This window comes from Scyliorhinus canicula, chromosome 13 (genome assembly GCF_902713615.1).
Source record: "Scyliorhinus canicula chromosome 13, sScyCan1.1, whole genome shotgun sequence".
In the NCBI taxonomy this organism is placed as follows: domain Eukaryota; kingdom Metazoa; phylum Chordata; class Chondrichthyes; order Carcharhiniformes; family Scyliorhinidae; genus Scyliorhinus; species Scyliorhinus canicula.
Window position 1 is genome coordinate 111,465,384 of NC_052158.1, and position 8,348 is coordinate 111,473,731.

An 8,348-nucleotide genomic window follows, 5' to 3' on the forward strand; every position below is an offset into this window, starting at 1 on the left:
AGGGGAAGCTATGGGAAGTATGCTGCATGTTTTATTTTACTTTTACATCGACTGTCAAAAACACAAATGGAATAAAAGCTGCTAAGTTCCAACAAGGGACATTTGTCTTTCTTTCCTGAGGGCTGCAGCAGTGGTTGGTATCTCAAACGAGAAAAAGAAACAAAACCAGTTTCTTGTTTCATTCGAAGTCTGGTGGAAGAAATGTTTACGCTGTTGCGTATGTCTCTGAATCTATTTTGTATACTTAAAGCAATATAGGTAACATTCATAAATGACGCAATATGGAAAAGGTGTGTTTGCAACAGCCCAGTGGGCATTGACTACTTAGAGTTAATTATTTTTCTTGGAGGAAGCTAGTTAAATTAATCTTTATACACAGGTCACGGTATTTTCACACATACCACGTCTCAGTTAAATCCTGGCTTGAGTCCTTTTTGCTTTAATGGTTGAATATTTACACGTGACCAGACCACTTTAGATTTTGGCTAAGTGAACTATGGGAACTGAAAATAAAACAAACAGTGTTATGGTCTGCAATCAACAACATTCAAACCATCTGCCGGCGTATAAACCTACGGATAAGTCTGCAGTATTAAAATATATACATTATTTATTGCATATGTGGATCTTTCGAGTGAACATTACATTTTCTGCATGGTTACACCCATCTGTGTCTACGCATAATGATTTTTCATGCTACATTAATTCAACATAGTGCTCAAAGCTGCAAAGGGCAGGACCCTCCGTTTTTAATTGTGTTGAAGGAATTTTTACATTCTGTCTTTCATTAATAGCTGGGAATTCTAACATGTCTTGTGTGAGCAGAAAACCAGGTCAGTTAACACTGAGGGACCTTTTTGCAATAATATGCAAGCAAAGTTTCGTGGCAGCAGAAGCACGCATTAAATAGAGAATGTGATCATTCTTGAAGTAAAAGTACAGTAATTGTTGCGCTTGAAGATATCCGGTGAGTAATTTTACTATTTAGTCTCCTCCGTTTCATTTGATATTAAATATTTTTTGCATGTAGATCAATTACAAAGAAAAATTTCCTTTCACAACTCAAACCTTTACAAATTTTAAATATCTGAAATGTCTTTCTCTGAATTCTATCTGCCTAAAGAATTTTTAGTAAATTTGCTGCACCTTCCACAGAAAATACTACTGTAGTCATTTAAAGCTCTGAATTTACAATATCTACAAAATAATGATTACCTCACATGAATTGCAGGCTGGTAAACCAGTCAAAGGTTCAGCTGACATCACAAATGGCAATCGTGAAGTTTAGGTCTTCAAAGTTTAATATTTCAACAATCATCACTGTGACCATACTGTCTTAATTTCACTGTAATTATCAGCATTATACTGGCAGACAACACGAGAATTTCATTTCAATGATTTTCCTTTACAATTATGCTATTATACATCCATTGGCATTATGATCTGAAGGGCAGAAAGAATAGTTAATTTGTGAATGAATGAACAATAGTGGTTTTTAACAATTAATTACTGAAATGCACAAAATAATTTGCATTTATCAATCTGTGTATATGTTGAAAAGAATGTTGCATCTTACAAAGAAATGCTGTGGAAGAATTCCCGTTTTAAATGTCAGCCTTTGAATAAACCAAGCAACCTTAATTTATTAATATTCAATGAAAAACAAAATGTTAAAGTTTGAACATTACTGTTTTTCAATTGAATGCAGTGGGGTCATTGCTAAAGTTAACATTTAAACTAATTGTCATACAAGACTGCTTTGTAAGTCTGTAAGTTTTAGGTACAGACTTTCCTTTGTAATAGCATGGTCTGGGGTCATAAACAATTTTACTGATAGAATTTCGGAGAAGGAATCCGAGCAACAGTGCAGAATATTTCAAGAAATTATGTCCGTACAATTGGAATAAAATTTATCATTCTTTTTGTGGTATTTGTGTAGCTACTTACTATTTAAACAACAAAATGTTGGGGGACGTAACTACACACAATTGCTACAGCCAATGCTTTGAGGCAACTGAATCAATATAGTAGGTTTAATAATAATAATCTTTATTATTGTCACAGGTAGGCTTACAGTAACACTGCAATGAAGTTACGTTGAAAAGCCCCCAGTTACCACACTGCAGCGCCTGTTTGGGTACACTGAGGGAGAAATCAGGATGTCCAATTCACCTAATAGCATGTCTTTCGGGACTGGTGGGAGGAAACTGGAGCACCTAGAGGAACTCACAGACACAAGGAGAACATGCAGACTCGGCACAGACAGTTACCCAAGCGGGAATCGAACCTGGGAGCCTGGCGCTGTGAGGCAACGGTGCTAACCACCGTGCTTGTCTTCAGAGCTCTTCTGATTTCAAATATGCATTTAACATAGCTTTTTTAGCACTGTCAGGTTCATTAGACACATCCTACTTGACAGTTATCTAGACGGTGATCAAGAGTTTTCGCCTTGGCCTCAATTGGCAGTTCAGATGTGATTTATGGTCAGAATCATGCTAGTTTGCAGAGGTGATTTTTGGTTCAACTTTTCACATAACTTATGCATATGTTACTGAAAGCATATCTTTCATGATTCAACACAACGGGGCATTGTTTAAGAACAGAAAATGGTGGAAATGCTCAGCGATCAGACAGCGACCGTGTGCAAATTCTCTGTTTCGGGAACAAATTGGGAACAAAGTCCCATAGTGAGTATGTTTAGCCATGTATTTCCCGGTACTCGCATTCTATAAGGGGTCTCAGAGGGAAACGGTTGGGAGAGTCCGCACATAGCCCCATTTTGGGGAGTTCCTCTCGCTGGAACTCTCCAGTGTAGCGAGAGGTTAGGATGCCATTTTTAAATGATCTCCCATCTCCAAGGCCCTGGAAGCACCCCCCCCACCACCAACACCCGCACAGAGCACCCCAGCCCGATCGCACACATGCACAAAAAATGTCAGATTGGCACCTTGGCAGTGCCAGCCTGGCAGTGCCCATGCCAGTGCCGCCTTGGAAGCGCCAGGCTGGCACTGACCGGGTGCACAGGTGGCATCAGGGCACCACCGGCCCAAAGAGCATGCAGCTGGACACCTCCGATTCCCTGAGCCATCCCTACAAGTGCCATTCCGAATGGTCCCCGTTTGTAGGGACCAGTGCTGAACGGCATTCGCCTGAGGTTTTCAAGGGAAAGTGGATGAATCCCAAAGTCTCATGCACCGCAGGAATCTCCACATTAAAGTGAGACTAGCTGTCTCACTCTAATATGCAGATTTGCCAAAATGTGATCCTCCCCATAAAGGGCTAGCTTTGTATCATGTTGGATCTCGCGAGACGTTGCGAGCCATGTAGACGGAGGGGCTCCACGCGTCGGAACTCCTCAGTGTCGTGAGAGATCGGGGCGCTATTTTTAAATGGCATCCCAATCTCCAGTGCCTCCAACACAATCCCCCCCCGCCCCCAAGTAGGATCCCCGAGCCCCACAAGGCACCCCAGCCTGATTGCGCCAATGAAAGGAATGCTTGCTTGGCAGTGCCACCTGGGCATCTTGGTAGTGTAAGGCTTGCATCCAGGTGGCACTGCCAGGGTACCACCCTGCCCAAAGAGCATGCACATGGGGACCTCAGAGACCTCCATGAGTGCCGTCTGGTCCCCACTTGTGGAGACCAGTGTTGAACTGCACTAGCCCAAGGTCTCCGAGGTGAAGGAGATTGATCCCATGCCTCGGGTACGCCGGGAATCTGCACATTAAAGTGAGATTAGCTGTCTCAATCTAATATGCAGATTTGCTAAAAAGTGATTCTCCCCACAATGGGTGAGATTTACATCGCAACGTCTCACAAGATCACGCCCAATGGTTCTCTCTCCACACACATGCTGCTGATTATTTCCACCGGTTTTTGTTTTTATATCTGATTTCCAGCATCTGCTCTATTCTGCCTTTTTGATGGGTTTAGAAATGTTGTTTAACAACTACTAGTGCCTATTCACATCCTTGACCATACAAAACCCTTTATTTTGCGAGTGTCTCTTGTTAAGGTCCACAAATGGGTGCTATGGTTGAAAACGGTGTGGTGGTTCATTCAGTTTCGGGCATTTAGCGGCTAGCTTCCAATATGCTGTGTTCCTTCAACTACTGGAAAAGATTGTGGGAACTGAAATTGCGCTGGATGTCATTTTTGCTTGAAATTGCTTTATCTTTTGATCTGCTTTTGCCAATTTTGGGCACAATTTGTTGGAAATGCCAATTCAATGTAGCACAAGTCTAAGTAATTATCATTAAATTTAAAAGAACAACAGAATTGAACCAAAGGTACAAACTCGCGTTAATGTTAATGGCAGTGCTTTGCGATGGTTTAGTTTTTAAAAGGACTCTATTTGGGACAATCATCAATTAAGAGACTTCGGAGCAGAAGCAGTCAATCTAAAAAGCATGGAGCCCATTGAGCATGATCGAGTCCAGTCATGAATCAAAACAGGAAATGCTGTAAACGTGCAATATAATTGATGAGTATCTGAAATAGAAAGATGTAATTGTTTTGGATGTAATCTTTCCTTTTTTTATTATTGCCTGACATATGGCATATTTCTAGAATATTCTGCTTTATTTCAGATTTCCAGGACTCCCAGATTTTCATTTTGGTTCAACTGACCTTGCCTGCATTATGCTCTAATTGTATTTCATGAAACTGAAATAATAATCAATTTTAGCAACTTCAGCATTCCGAAAGTTACTGCACAATTTGTAAATCAAAAGCATCACCTTCTCTAAATGTCTAAAGAAATAAAGCCATTCTTGAACAATGTCATGGAGGTCAACATTTAAACTATTAATTTTCATGTTTAATAATGAGCTATTGGATACTGTTAAAATCCAAACTTAAATATTCAGATAAAGTCAAGTTATGTGTATTAGAGGAGTTAATTTGTGCTTTTTATTACAAAAGTTGACTCTTGCAAAAACGTTGAGACTATTCTTATAATAAGTTTTGTCACCTATTATACCTCGACAAATATACCCCATATTCCACAAAATTAAAACCTCCTTAGCTTTGTTCAGATTGGCTTCCAAATATGCCCACAGGCTAAAATGATAGGTTATATTAGCCTAGCTGCACTCAGCATGTGGCAAGTAATTTGAGCATGACAAACAGGGCTGCTAAGTAAACAGCACTTACCGCCTGTGCAAAGGATGCAGACAAGCTATCTAATTTGTATTTTCATGCTTGAAAACAGTTATAAATCTGTGATTCTGAATGTGAGCCTGTGAACCCCCCATGGATTCAGCCATCCCTGTTTCACTAGCACTGCTAGCCAGTGCTTCCGTTTGACATTTCGTCATTGAGGAGCAATTTGAGTTGTGTCTCAACTGCTGTAAAAACAAGTTTTGTTACACATCATCTTGTGTAAGCATGTAACCTAGTTATCATCATACGAGCCCTGTGGAATTATCAAGAGTATGAAATTACATTAACCTATCATCCTTGTAAATAAACAGAAGCTCTTTACAATCGCTTTGCCCCAACAAATGCTGCAAGAATTGTGATTTGTTTGACCTACAGTGACAATTTGCAACGTAATACTTTGTAAAATAACGAATCCTTCCCCAAATCTTTCTCCTTCCATTCATAGGCAGTGACTCATGCCAGGCTAAGGTGCTAACAGTGCTGTGGCTGTTTTTCGTGTTGGGTGTCAAGAGGTTATTCAGCTGCTGGGAGTGTCACAGTGTCACTCTATTCTGTCTTCACCCGACATCCATGCATGTCACCTTTCCAGCAGGGAACCAGGAATCCTGCATTATCTTTCCTCCTCCCAATTCAAGGAACCTTGACACCAAATGTAGTGCTCACTGCTGCCCCAGAGACCAGTTAAATCAATACAGCCAGGGAATAAACCAGGGACCTCCGTGGCCTGTTAAAGTGTGAGTATCACACCATGTGCCATAGTTTTACACGCTGAAGCAACTTGTGTGCTGTTGAATTCAAATTCTTTCCATTAATAATGATTTAAGTAATTATTCAATCAGAGCCAATGTTGACTAACACTCATGGATATACTCAGAACATTTAATTTAGACTTTTAATACAGCTTTACAGAAAGAATCCAACCAGAGCTTTTGTAGCTTTTAATCTAAGCAAAACTCTGAAAATTCATTAACTTTGCAATTCAATGCTTAGCCAGTTCTATCAGTTTTTTTTCTGATTGTAGTTTCGTAGGATGTATAAAATCTAATGACAATAATTACATAGCTTCAATGTGCTTGTCACCACATCAGCGTAAGTTTTATTGCAGTTTTGATTTGTCTTGATACTGATCCAGTAATATTCCCAAAGGTGTTTTGGACTTCATCCGTGCTTTATTATTAATGCTCAGAACCTTTAATGTGATTTGAAAACAACAATTGTTAATTCGTTTCAGGCAAACTCTTAGCATTTGCTTTGCGAATAAAGTTGAAAGTAAAGCATATTAGGAATATGGAGTTGTGCTTAGTTATTTCACATCAGTGTGTACGGAGCACACCATGAAGAGCACGCTCACATGGGAACAGATATAACTGCAGTACAGTATTATCAGTGAATTAACTGTCTTTTCTATACATGATGGGCTAGCAGAAAAGTGGATGTAATAATACCTGGTTCAACACGAACAGCTTCAATACTAAAATATTCATAAAGGATTAAACGTATTGTATCTACTTCCAATTTTGTTTCTGATTAAGGGGCAATTTATCGTGGCCAATCCACCTACCCTGCACTTCTTTGGGTTGTGGTGGCGAGACCCACGCAGACACGGGAAGAATGTGCAAATTCCACACGGAAAGTGACCCAGGGCCGGGATTGACGTCCTGCGAACCAGCAGCGCTAACCACTCCGCAGCCTGCGATCGAATTTATTGTAATTACAACTTGATTTTAAAAAAAACTATAAGGAAAGAATACCTGCGCTTTATAGTTAATTAAAAGCCAATTTTCTGAACAAGGAAATAGAATACAAGTTATGTAAAACAGCAATTTTTAAATAAAGAACATTTGTAATAGAGATTTGCAATTATCTTAAAAACAAATAAAATCACCTCTTTAGATCTACAATTGATGTCATTAGACTCTGAGGGTGGGATCTACCGACCAACCCGCCATATGTTTTTCAGCAGCAGAGGCGGCCTGCTGGCAAGATTTTCTGGTTCCACCGTTGTCAATGGGATTTCCTGTTGATTGCAGCCCTCGGCGACAGGAAACCCAGTGCGCCATCGGTGGGACCGGAATATCCCGCTAGCATGAATGGCCAGTAAATTCCACCCTGAATAAAAGGTATTTCTGACAATGCTGATGATATACCATGCTGGACAATGTTGTTTACTCCTTTTCATATTTTTTTAACCTATACATCAAGCCACAAATGATGCTCACACACCTTGAGATTGCAAAGTATAATTGAAAAATGAGCCTTTTCCCAAAATTAGAAACAGTAAATTGGTCTGCTGAACTCGCTGGGATAGTATTTGTGAGCCGTGCCTGACATTTGCAGCCCGAGAGGGGGCTTAATGGTCATCGAGCAGGGGAGGAAGATCTGGTGGTTTGCATGACTGCCAAGATCCTCAGCAGAATGGGTAGGCCTCAGGAACAAATACCTGGGGCTGGATTCCCCATCCTGCCGTGCCAAATTTTTGGTTCAGCATGCCGGCGGGATGCTCCGTTTTGCCGACTTGTCATTGTGGGGCAGTCCCACGCCATTGGGAAACTCCCGGGCTGCAGGCATAACGGAGAATTCCGACGGCGGAGAATCCAGCCCCTGATGTTTATCATGGAGTCTGCACGTCCTCCCCCTGTGTGCGTGGGTTTCCTCCGGGTGCTCCGGTTTCCTCCCACAGTCCAAAGATGTGCGGGTTAGGTGGATTGGCCATGCTAAATTGCCCGTAGTGTCCTAATAAAAGTAAGGTTAAGGGGGGGTTGTTGGGTTGCTGGTATAGGGTGGATGTGTGGGTTTGAGTGGGGTGATCATGGCTCGGCACAACATTGAGGGCCGAAGGGCCTGTTCTGTGCTGTACTGTTCTATGTTCTATGTTCTATGACCCTCAGATTTGATATAGAACTAGGAGACACATTCAGTCCTGTGCTGACTCCACAATAAGTAAAAAATGAGAAATCTACCTTTCAAGTTCAGCCTTGAGCAGTTCATTTACTGATCATGGTTTGGCCGTTGGAACAATGAATAGGCTGGCCACATGGAGCATACTGTGAACATGCTAATGTTCACAATTTGCTCCATGTCAATTGCACTGACTTTCGGCTCTCAATTTGTATGCACACAAATGCTAATTAAGGTATGTATGGATGCCTGGGAGCCAATAACAAATACAATGGACAATGCATTTCC

At 40.9% G+C, this 8,348-nt stretch overlaps 1 long non-coding RNA gene across 1 annotated transcript; it reads left to right on the forward strand.

Moving 5' to 3' along the window:
* The first annotated feature begins 2,206 nt into the window (after positions 1-2,206).
* On the forward strand, positions 2,207-7,013 carry LOC119976456. Its single transcript, XR_005462928.1, has 2 exons — positions 2,207-2,687; positions 4,589-7,013. It is a non-coding gene; the product is annotated as an uncharacterized LOC119976456 (long non-coding RNA).
* The last annotated feature ends 1,335 nt before the right edge of the window (positions 7,014-8,348 follow it).